The 12,267-nt window shown below is 41.4% G+C and overlaps 1 protein-coding gene across 1 annotated transcript in view; it reads left to right on the forward strand.

Annotated features, from left to right (window-relative positions):
* Positions 1-12,267, forward strand: part of TMPRSS5 (transmembrane protease, serine 5) — a 34,356-nt gene that overhangs the window by 10,113 nt on the left and 11,976 nt on the right. The window contains exon 2 of the mRNA XM_011365381.2: positions 9,565-9,626. The gene's annotated coding sequence lies outside the window, so the exon portion shown is untranslated. The remainder of the gene's footprint in view (positions 1-9,564; positions 9,627-12,267) is intronic.

Here is a 12,267-nt window from a genome sequence, read left to right on the forward strand (position 1 = left end):
GAGAAGAAAGAAAAGACCAGCGGGTGACAAAGTGGATATCAAAGAAGGTTGCACACTAGAGAGTGACTTGTTTTCTCTGAGTCACAAAGGTTTTACAGTCATGTCAGTAGTTAAACATTGATTTTAAGTGTTAGCTATTGCTGACCTAGAGCAGATGTTTAGGAAGTTATTTTTAATCAGCCACATGATTGGTATTCTTTGCTACTCCTTTGTATCTTAGTTAAAGCAGTTGAAAAATGCCCTTTGTGTCCAATAGTGACATCACTGCCTCACCATGTGGGGAATTCTTACAGTCCATATTCTGCTGAGTATTTCATAAGTTTAAGTCTTTAGATATAAATCTGAATTGCTCTCAAAGTAAATGGCTTTTAAACAAAATAAAAAAGGGTGGTTTAACAAAATGAGCAATTTGGTATGTATTTTATAGTATGTAAATTATAGTATGTAAATTATAAACTTCATATTTTATCTCTGAGCTTGAGAAATCATTAAGAGGCAATGAATGGTTCTTTGTAGGCTTAGAAATTATTTCCTAGAATACAACTTGGGTCATTTTTCATCTCAGTAGTTGAGCAAGGGAAGCCTTGTTTCCCTTTTCTCTTGGGAATGCATGCTTCCTCGCGGGGAGGAGAGAGCTGCTTTTCCCATCCCTCCCATTCTATGGCTGCTGCAGGGGGAGTGCAGTGCAGAATGGGGCTTTTTTTTTGAGGATAATGATGTGCCGGTTATTGGGTAAGGCGCTAGGAATAACTATTCAAAAATAAACCACCAATTCTGGATTTGGGGAGTTAGAGAAGTTTTGTGATGGGTTGGTAGTTGAGCTGTATCTTGAAGCACTGATAGTTTTCTAATTAGGAAAACATGAGGGAAGGACATTCTACAGAGCACAGTCTAAGCAAAGGCATGGGGGTGGGAGTAGTGGTCTACTTGGGGATTAATCTAAGACTTTGAATGTATTTGGCATGTAGGGTACAGGGAAGAAAAGGGTGTAATGAAACAGGAGGCCGGAAGATGAGTTTGAGATTGGATCATGAAGTGCATAAAATAATTAGCTTAAAGAATTAGAATTTGATCCTGTAGGCAATGGGGAGGCAGTGAAGGTTTATATGAGGAGCAGAGTGGCCTGATCTGACCTTCTTTAGGAAGCAGCACTGGTAGCCACATGGAGGAGGGATTTTGTAGGGGAGAGAAGGGAAGCAGGGAAATTTTTCAGAAGTCAAGGGAGTGATAGTAATCTGAACTAAGACAGTGTGTTGGAACTTTCCTGATAGAGCAGGATGACGAAGGGGAGGAAATAAAAAATACTGGCAGCTGTACATGTTGATCGATTGAACATACTTTTACTGAGCACTTACCACATGCCAGACACTGCAGCTGAAAGTACAAAGATGAGGAGAACTGGGTCCCTGTTGTTGAGGACCAACCACTGACTAGGCCGCACAGTGCCCCATGTGAGAAGGGTAGAGGAGCCTGTACAGGACGGGGCTGCCAGAGGTATGGGGGAAGGTGGAGGGACATTTAACTTGGGTCTTAAAGGATGGTGGCAAGCTGGTTGTGTCCCTGGGCTGCTTTTTAAATGGTTGTCATTGCTTTGGGAATAAGGACCTATCTTTACCTCGGCTCTAAAGGATCAGCCTAATCTGGTCCACCCATTGCACCAGACTCTGCTCACATCGTCTCCTTTTAGCTCTGATTTATTTCAGTCCCTTGAGGGCACCACACTCTCTCCTGCCACAGGGAATTTGCTTGTTGCCTCTGCCCAAAGAGTTGGGTCCCCTCCCAGATCCCAGCCGAATCGTCTTTTCTTTAGAGAAGTCTTCCCTGAGTCTTCAGACTCATTCATATCTCTGTTACATGCTCTCATCAGCACCTTGTACCTCTCTCTCATAGCACTTTTTCAGAGCTATAAATGTGTTCCTTAAGTAGTCCTTTGATTCATGTGTATCTCCTCCCATTTTAGGGCAAGGTGTAGTGTCTGGTTTTGTTCAGCATTATATCTTTGGTGTTCGCATGGTGCCTGGCACATAGTACATTCTCAATAAATATATATTGGCTAACTGATGGACTCAAATAATCAATTAGCTAAAAGGGAAAGACATTTCAGGAATGAGGAACAGCACAAACAAAGGTGCAGTGGTTTCTTCCAGGGGCATGCTAGGAACAGCTAGTGACTGACTAATGAGAGGGTGGTTAAAAGGGAGGAAGAAAGATGAGGCTAGAAAAGTATGTTGGGTAAACTTTTTGGAAATAACTTTCTGTGCCATAATTAGGATACCGTGTGCAAGTTAGAGGCTCCCAAAACACCCTGTTTTTCCCCTATCAGAGGCTATGCTCTAATTGTTGGCTTGACAGAGTTAGACTATAAGCTCCTTGAGGGCAGAGACTGCCTAACTTGTTCATTAATGTAACTCCAGAATCTAGAACAGCGCCTGGCACTTGGTAGGAACCAACAAACACTTACTGAATGAATAAATGAGCAAATAAATGAATGCTTTAATCATGGGAGCTTTGGGGAGCCATGGAAGGTTTTTAATGTATTTAGATTTGCTCTAGGAAATGTTACTTTGCCAGCAGAGAGGAAAAGAGAAAGGTCCAGTTTTCATTTTTTTTTTTTTCATCTTTCCATTTTGATAGTTGAGTGGATTTGCTTAAATGGAGTAAAGATACAGACTGATTAGAATGGAATAGACTGGAGGCAAGTCGATTGGGCAGCTGTCATAGTAATTTTGGGGAAGGTGCTGGTGGATGGTTAGAGTGGTGGCTGTGGGGCTGGAAGAGAGGGTAGATAGGAGAGAGATCCAATTTAAATGACTGGATGGAAAGTGAGGAGTTGGGAGCAGGCAAAAATGTCTCCGAAATATTAAAGATTTCTGTTTGCCAAGGAAAAGTCAAACTTCTTCCCAGTGGGGTCTTGTTGGGGAGGGGAAGTGGGAGTGAGGGGAGAAGACTAGTGGGAGCTGCCTCCAGGCTCTCAAGGAACCTTCTGAGGAGGCTGCCCTCCACACTTGCTTAGATAACCCCAATTCTAGACTCTGGTCAAAATAAGGAGACAAAAGAGAGTACTCAGAAGGCAATATGCTAATGAAAAAGAAGCTGATTACCATATGAGACCACACGGCTTTTATTTTCCTCCTAAATACACGTTTATCCATTTCTTTGTATTTAAAGTGAGCAAAATGGCAACAGACACTTGGGGTTTCTTCACTGCCTATTGATAACACAGTGATGGTCTGGAATAAGTTAACTGGATCTAGTATTTTTCCAGTTTTCACTCATTAAAGCTTCTCTTTTATTAGACTTAGAAGCCATTAATTACTTTATTGAGAAAAACCACTTTCCAGAGGCCTGGATGGAAAGAGGTATATGATTGAACCTCATTAGGCTGTGGGATGGCAGTAAAGGGTCTGGTGACTTGAATTAACTCCAGTGGGATAATTCAAACTGAACATGGTGGGGGTGGGGGTTGTTTGAGGAGACCTGAATATTTCGTAGATGCAGGTGAATGGTACGACAGACAGAGACTAGAAGAGAATGAGGGACACATCACTGATAGAGGCAAAGCCAAAGACGGGAATGGGATGAGAGAGGTGTACAGAGTTGTCCAGAATCTCGATCCTGCATCTCACTCCATATATGCTTTCATCACTTCCACCTGGAGCCAAATTTTCCCTCTCTTGGAGATGAAAGAGAGAGTGATTATGGGGACTACCTAAGCAAGTCTGAAATCTGTAAGGCAGGCAGACAGTAAGAGATGATCATGGGCAAGCTTAAATCCAAAAAAGGACCGAAGCTGTCATCTACTGGCAGACAGGAAGGGAAGATCATAAGTAGGATGGGACTCTGTAGGCACTGGCCAGAGCTGTGGTCCACAGGGGGAATTTTTTCTCTCTGAGCCTGCCTGTTCAGTGACTACATGACTTGTGAGGCATGTGTGTGTGGTGGGAGTGGGGAAAGACCCTGGACCAACTATCAGGAGACCTGGGCCTGGATGGCCTCCAATGTCCTCTGGCATGTCCACCCTTCAGAGCCTCAGTTTTCTCCTCTCATAAGAGAGGTGGTAGATTCAATCATTTCCTTCAACAAAATGTAAATCTAAGAATTTTGTATGATTTGAACTTGGGTATTTACATTTGGGGAGAGGAGAAAGACAATAGGGTGGCCTGATTCAAGATCCTTGTTTTGACAGAAGAGACTGAAGGAGAGAAAGCAAGAATTTCAAGGCTCACGAGTCAGGACTCATCCAGAGATACGGTCCTAGAGAGTTGAGGAGGTGCTAGGAGGGAGGGGGCAGGAGCAGAGCCAGGACTAGGGTGAGGCTACATTTGAACCACCAGGGTAAAAAACTGACCTGGGGCCCCCATTCAGAGGGGTCCAGACAGGGCACTGGCAGATAGGAAGGGAAGGGTACAAAATTTAAGAAGGCGTCACTCGGTATTCAAGAACCAACTCTCCACTTGCTAGTGAGTGCCTGCTTAAATTTTGCACCCTAGGCTCCTGCTGCTTCAGTCTAGAGGTGGGTTTTCTGTCCAAACCAGGGGAACGGCCAGGGCAACCCAGAATAGCTCGTCTGGGATGGAAGGAATAGCAGAGAGAGGAAGAGAAGAGAGGCTTCTTAGAAAGCCAGGAAGAGAAGGATGGCCAGCAAGAGGCCAGCGCCCGTTTAATCTAGAATCTACTCTTTAAAATCAGCTTTATTAAGGCATAATTGACAAAACTGTAAAATATTTAAAGTGCACGTGGCAATGATTTGATATCTGTTTGCATTGTTAAAGGGTTCCTTCCATCTAGTTCATTAACCTATCGCCTCACATATTTATCTTTTTTTCTTTTGGTGGCAACATTTAAGTTCCATTAGCAAATTCCAATTATACATTACATAGTTATAAACTATAGTCACCATGTGATAATTTACATTAGTTATAAGATGAATAAAATGCTCAGACCTTACTTACCTTATAACAGAAAGTTTATACCCTTTTACCATCCTCTCCCTATTTCCCCCAACCCCTGGCCATTACATTAGTACTCTATGTTTCTATGAATTTCTTTTAGATCTCACATATAAGTGATACCATAGAGTATATGTCTTTCTCGCTCTGGCTTATGTCACTTAACATAATCCCCTCAAGGTCCATTCATGTTGTCACAAAGGGAAGGATTTCCTTCTTTCTCATAGCTGAATAATATTCCATTGTATATATATATATGCCACATCTTCATTATCCATCCATCCATTGATGGACACTTAAGTCGTTTCTATGTTTCAGCTATTGTGAATAATGCTGCAATGAACATGAGAGTGTAGATATATCTTCAATGTCTTGTTTTCATTTTCTTTGGATCTGTACCCTGAAGTGGGATTGCTGAATCATAAGGTAGTTCTATTTTTCATTTTTGAGGTCCTTCCATACTGTTTTTCATAGTAGCTGCACCAGTTTACACTTCCACCAACAGTAAACAAGGGTTCTCTTTACTTCACATTCTTGCCAACACTTGTTAGCTCCTGTCTTTCTGACGACTGCCATTCTAACAGGTTTGAGGTGGTATCTCGATGTGGTTTCAATTTGTATTTCCCCGATGCTAAGTGATGTTGTGCACCTTTTCAAGTACATGTTGGCCATCCATATGTCTTCTTTGAAAAAAATGTCTATTCAGATCCTCTACCCATTTTTTAAAAATTTATTTTTATTAGTTTTAATTATACATTGGTTAGACATCTATATAGTTTGTAAATGGTCCTCCCAATTGCTCACTCCCTCCCTTGGCCCTCCACTTAGCCAACGTATTAATGCTAACTGCATTCCCTATGCTGTGCTCCCCATCCCCATGAGCATCCATTAGCTACTAATTTGTACTTCTTTAACCCTTCATTCCATTCTTCCAGCCCCCCAAACCTCTCTCCCCTCTGTTTGACACTAAATTGTCCACTATATTAGTGAGTCTGTTTTTGTTTAGTTTGTTCTTTTTATTCCTTAGATTCTGCATATACATGAAATCATATGCAGAATTTATACGAAATCATATGCAGTGTTTATCTTTCTCTGTCTGATTTAAATACCTTCTAGGTCCATCAAAGCAATATCTTTTCCCACCTCTTTCTTTTAGTCTGTGTGTGTGTCTTTTAATCTGAAGTGAGTCTTTTGTATTTTTTCTTCTTAAAGAAGTCCCTCAAACATTTCCTGTAATACTGGCTTGGTGGTGATAAATTCTTTTAGCTTATTTTTGTCTGGGAAGCTCTTTATCTGTCCTTCAACTCTAAATGAAAGCTTTGCTGGATAAAGTATCCTTGGTTGTAGATCCCGGGTCTTCATCCTGTTGAATATTTTTTGCCAACCCCTTCTGTCCTGCATAGTGTCTTTTGAGAAATCAGCTGCCAGTATTATGGATGTTCCCTTATAAGTAATTATCTGTTTTTCTCTTGCTGCTTTTAATATTCTTTCTTTGTATTTAACCTTTGGAATTTTAATTATGATGTGTCTTGGTGTGGGCCTCTTTGGATCCCTGATTTTGGGAATTCTCTGAGCTTCCTGGGGTGTTATGTCCATTTCCTTCATCAGGTTACAGAAGTTTTCCATCATTATTTCTTCAAACAGCTGATCAGACAGATATTTGGACCCTTAATAGTGTCCCATATGCTCCTTAAATAATTTTTATAGTCTTGGCATCTTATCTCTTGCCATTCTGATTGCGTGTCTTTGGCTTTCCCATCCTCTAGATAGGACATTTGATCCTTTTCTTTATTCACTTTGTTTATTCCTTTGTTTATTCCATTTAATATACTTCTTATCTCAGATAATGTGTTTTTCATTTCAGACTGGTTCCCTTTTATAATTTCCATTTCCATTTATATATATATATACATATATATATATTTTATCTCTTTGTTGAAGTACTCACTAAATTTATCTACACTTCCCAAAAGTTCATTGAACATCTTTATAACCAGTGTTTTGAACTCTGCATCTGTTATATTACTTGACTCCAGTATATCTGGATCTCTGTTCTGTTCTGTCATGGTTCCTGCTTCTTTGTCTTCCTATTTTGGCTGCCTTTCCGTGTCTGTTTCTATGTCCTAAGCAAAGCTCCTAAGTCTCCTGGTCTTTTTAGTGTGGACTTGTGAAGTGTAGGTGTCCAGTGGCACAGTCCTGAGAGGGGTTCACCTGTAGGCCAAATTTAGCCCAAGCCTCTACCCTTCCAGGGCCACCTGTTAAGATTCAGCAAGCAATCCACAGATGCTGTGCTTATAGTTGCCTCAAAAGGCCACACTAGAAACCAAGGCCAGCTGCTTCCAGTGTGAGTCTAGGCAGGGCTCAGCAAAGAGCACCTGACTCGCTGAGAATATACCTGGATGTGGCTTGAGTGGGGCTGCCAGTTGGGGGAGGTGGGGTTTCAGGGAATCCTCTAGGTGGAGCGACCTCTGCTATCCAGTTTGATGATGTCATGGCTATGGTGGCGCTATGTCCTTGCACTGGGAAGAGGGAGGGCTCAACAGGGAACAATGGACACCACCGACACTTCTGTACAGAGCAAGTCTCTCCTCAGCCCTCACTCTGCCAACGTCTCCCTGTAAGTCCCTGGTGCCCTCTGCATGCAGCCGAATCGGCACTGGTGCTCAGAGCGAGCAGGTTTGTCACCGTGAAAATCCGCTTGCGGATGCGGCCCCTTTAAGAGGCATCTGCCGCTGCCGCTGCTGCTGCTGCTGCTGCTGCTGCCGCAGCCTCCATCTCACTCAGCTGTTCGAGACAGACAGCTCCACGTGCCATTGCAGAGTGATTTCTTGGATTTCTCCTTAGTTGTGTGGCTTGTTCATCAAGATCCCTGGTGATTTTTCCTTGCTGCTGCTCCTTGTTTTTGTCACAACTTTGATTTGGTCACCAGAGGGACAAACAGAGCCTATTTTTTCCTCTCCCCTCTGCCCATTTTTATTTGAAGTTTTTTTTTGCTATTGAGTCATATGGGTTTTTTAAAAATATGTTTTGTATATTAACCCCTTATCAGATATATGATTTATAAATATTTTTTCCCATTCTGTACATTGCCTTTTTATCTTCATGGTTTTCTTTGCTGAGCAGAAACGTTTTAGTTTCATGTAGTCCCACTTGTTTATTTTTGTTTTTGGTGACTTTACTTTTGATGTCAAATCCAAAAAAAATCATTGTCAAGACTAATGTCAAGGTGTTTTCTTCTAGGAGTTTTACAGTTTCAGGTCTTAAATGTAAGTCATTAATCCATTTCGAGTTGATTTTTGTGTATGGTGTAAAACATTTCGAGTTGATTTTTGTGTATGGTGTAGTTTTATGTAGCTGTCCAGTTTTTACAATACCATTTATTAAAGAGACTGTTTTCTCCCCATTGTATATTATTGGCTCCTTTGTCATAAATTAACTGACCATGGGTTTATTTCTGGGCTTTCTATTCCATTTCATTGATCTAAGTGTATGATTTTATGCCAATATCATATTGCTTTGATTACTATATCTTTGTAATATAGTTTGATGTCAGGGAGTGTGATGCCTCCAGCTTTGTTCTTTCTTAAGATAGCTTTAGTTATTTGGGTCTTTTTTGGTTCTATACACATTTTAGGATTGTTTGTTCTATTTCTGTGAAAAATGCCATTGGAATTTTAATAGGGATTACATTGACTCTGTAGATTGTTTTGGGTGGTAAGGACATTTTAATAATATTAATTTTTCCAGTCCACGAGCACAGAACATCTTTCCATTTATTTGTGTCTTTAATTCTTTCATCAGTTTCTTTTGGTTTTCACCTTCTTGGTTAAATTTATTCCTAGTTATTTTATTCTTTTTGATGCAATTGTAAATGATATCATTTTTTAAATTTCTCCTTATGATACTTTATTAGTGTATAAAATACAACAGATTTTTGTATATTGAAATTGTATCCTGAAACTTTACTGAATTTATTAGTTCTAACAGTTTTTTTTTTTTGTAAAGTCTTTAGTGTTTTCTATATATATTATCATGTCATCTGCAAACAATGACAGTTTTACTTCTTCATTTCCAATTTGGATGCTTTTTATTTCTTTTTCTTGCCTAATTGCTGTGGCTAGGACTTCCAATACTACGTTGAATAAAAGTGGTGAAAGTGGACACCCTTGTCTTATTCCTAATCTTAGAGGAAAAGCTTTTAGCTTTTTACTGTTGAGTACGATGTTAAGCTGTGGTCTGTCATTTTCTTGAATAAACACTTCCCATATTGCTGTAAGTCTTTGGTTAACTTCTTGAGTTCTAAAAAAGTCGATTCTGAGAATTTTTTTTTACCAGTTTTCTCATTGCTTTTATGGAGGAAAGAGTTTTCTGAGGTCTTTACTCTGCCATTTTCACTGATATCACCTGTAATATATTTGAAATGCCTTTCTATGTTAATGGCTTCTCACATCTCAAAACTTATCAAGGGTCTCCTCCATTGTGAAGTCTTCTCTGGGTTATCTGGGAAAAGAAGTCAGCTCTCTCCTTATTCGCCTATACCTCTGTGTCCATGCCTCCGTTCCTTCACTTTTCAAAAATAACAATTATTTATATCTGTTCTTGTCTCTCCTCCCAGCTTTCAAGCTCCTAGCTTGTGACTTATTCATTCTCCACGTCCAGACTATTTCCTGACACACAGTAAGTATTCAGATTTATAGGCTGAAGAGTATTGTCATAGGAGATCTCAGAGCCTAACCAGGAATTTCTCAGCTCCAGCCTTGATTTCTTTCCTCTTGCTTTTATGATTCATGGGAGACTTCTGTCTCTTTGTCATATTGTGTGTAGAGAGCTCTGTGTGATAACCATAAGCTCAGAGTTGACACACTGAGTATATGAAGAAAATAGGGAGCAAAAGTAAAAATAAAGCATGTATGGGTGAGATTCAATAATAGTAGTAGTAATAGTAATAATAATAGTAATATAATAGCTAATATTTACTGAGTAGAGTCTGTGCTAGATGCCAGACTAAAAAATTTATTTTTTAAAAAATCTTTCCTTATTTATTTTTAAAAATTAATTTATTTTTCAGTTACAGTTGATGTACAATATTATATTAGTTTCAGGTGCACAACATAGTGATTAGACATTTATATATTTTATGAAGTGATCATCCCAAGACTAAAGCTTTATATTCAATATCTCATTTAATTCCAACATCAACTCTATCTATGAGATAGGTACTATTATCCTAACTTTACAGGTGAAGCTGGATAAGGGAAGTGACAGAACTAGGGCTGGGTGAAGGTCTGACTCCAAAGCCCATATTCTTAAACTATCCTGTTTGAGGGATCTATGAGAGATGTTTAGAGAAGGAGGAGCCACGCTGGCCTTTCCTTTCCTGGGACCTGCTCTGCCTCCTCAACTAAAGAGATGTGGCTCCTGGGTGTATTCAGCCCGTCCTGGGCTCAGCTAGGCCACCTGTATTTTGAAGCAGCATAGCATTAAGGGGCCCCTAGGGCAGCTGGGCCAAGAGGCCCTATTTTCCTGGGCCAAGAGGCCCTATTTTCCTGACAGGTGCAGCCCTGAAGAGAGGGTGACAAAGATCACTAATCATCATCTCAATTCCAACATGGTGACTGCCTGGAAAGCCAACTCACATAGCGGCTAGATATAATCCAGAGGGCTCAAAAACATTTCAACAAATGCTAATATCAGTCTCTCTAATACAGCCCTGTCAGCAGGAAGGGGGAATTGTGCTAGCATGCATGGGGCACACTTTTTGGCACAAAGGACCTGGTTGCTAAGCAACAGTAGTTGGCCTCCCCTCCTCCCTGTAACATTTTTCTGTTTCTAAGCTTCTAGTTAGCAGATGGGAGGGGCTGAGGCTGCCCAGCCCAGCCCTTGGCCCCCTTTCCTGCAACAAGGGGTCTATTCATGGTTTCTGAGCAGAGTTCATTGTCTCTCTGGTGTGTGTCTTTGTGCGTGTGTGTGTGTGGAGGGGGATGAGGGGAGGGGCCATGTGTGAACTCGGGAGACCTCACCCTCCAGTCAGGGTATTTAAGCAATGCTGATCTAGAACAGGAGCAGAACTCTTCCTAGCAGACCCTGGGGCTTTACATCAGTGCTGTTGACCCAAATGGTAAGGCTACATACCTCTGCGCCATCCCTGATCTGGCCTCTCTTTCTTTCTACCACCCACCCCTGGCCCTTGGGATTCTTGGCTCTTAGAAAGAACCTCCTCTAGCGCTCTGGTGCAGGGGCTAGATCCTAGAGGGGGCCCTGTGTGGCCATCCTCCTGGTTTTGTTTCCCCCAGGAGCTGACTTTATTCTCTCTTGTTCCCCATATGCCTAACCAAGTGCTTTGCATGTAGGCAGTGCTCAGCAAATCATTATTACACTGAACTCCTACTCAAAAGGAGGACCAGGAGGTCCTGTACAATTAGTGACCATTTTCCTAGGCTACCACATGAGTTTGGACAAGTGAGGTTTGAGGTGGGGCAGCACCTGAGGTGAGGCCAGTTTTTCCAGAAGTTGAATTGAAAGAAAGCCAAGTTCCCTCAATACTGAGACAGGAAGAAAGGCTGGGCATTACCTGGAATTCTCTCTAGACCAAGCTGTATTGACAGAGAAAGGTGGTCTGCAGGGGAGATGGGAGTTACTTCAACTTTAAGGGGCCTTGTCTGCTTTACTAGACTACAAGTTCCTTGAAGAAAGGATCCATAGCTTATACATATTTCTTTTTCTTATTCCTAATGTTTGCATTGTACTTTATAAAATCCTTTTAATCACATAATCTTGTTTAGCCTCTTATCCCTCCCTCCTTCCTTCCTTTCTTCTCTCCCTCCCTCCCTCCCTCCTTCCCTCTCTCCTTTTCTCTCTCTCTCTCTCTCTCTCTCTCTCTCTCTCTCTCTCCCCCCCTTCCTTTCTTCCTCTCCTCCTTTCATTCAGTGTACCTTAACTGAATTCCCATTTTGTGCTAGGCCCTAAGCTAGGCCCTGGGATGCCTGGGTCAGTAAGGAAAGAGAGAGTAGATGAACATAAAAGGGCCAGCTTCTTGGGAAAGTGACATTTAAGCTGATTCTTGAAGGGTCATAGGAGTCACCTATATGGGGAGGGGGACAGCAGGGGCAACATCTCTGTGATGTGAGAGCCCGTGGAGGTGCTGAGGACTTGCATGTGTGTTAGTATGACCCTGAGTTCTGCTATGGAGAGGGTTAGTGCTGGCAGGTACGGATGGAGCGATGAGGAAGGGTAAGATCATAGAGGATGTTGTGAACCATGCCACAGAGCTTTGGATTTACTCTGAAGGCTACAAAGCTTCACTGGGCACTTTAAAGGC

Source organism: Pteropus vampyrus, unplaced genomic scaffold (assembly GCF_000151845.1).
Source record: "Pteropus vampyrus isolate Shadow unplaced genomic scaffold, Pvam_2.0 Scaffold110, whole genome shotgun sequence".
NCBI classification, from domain to species: Eukaryota; Metazoa; Chordata; class Mammalia; order Chiroptera; family Pteropodidae; genus Pteropus; species Pteropus vampyrus.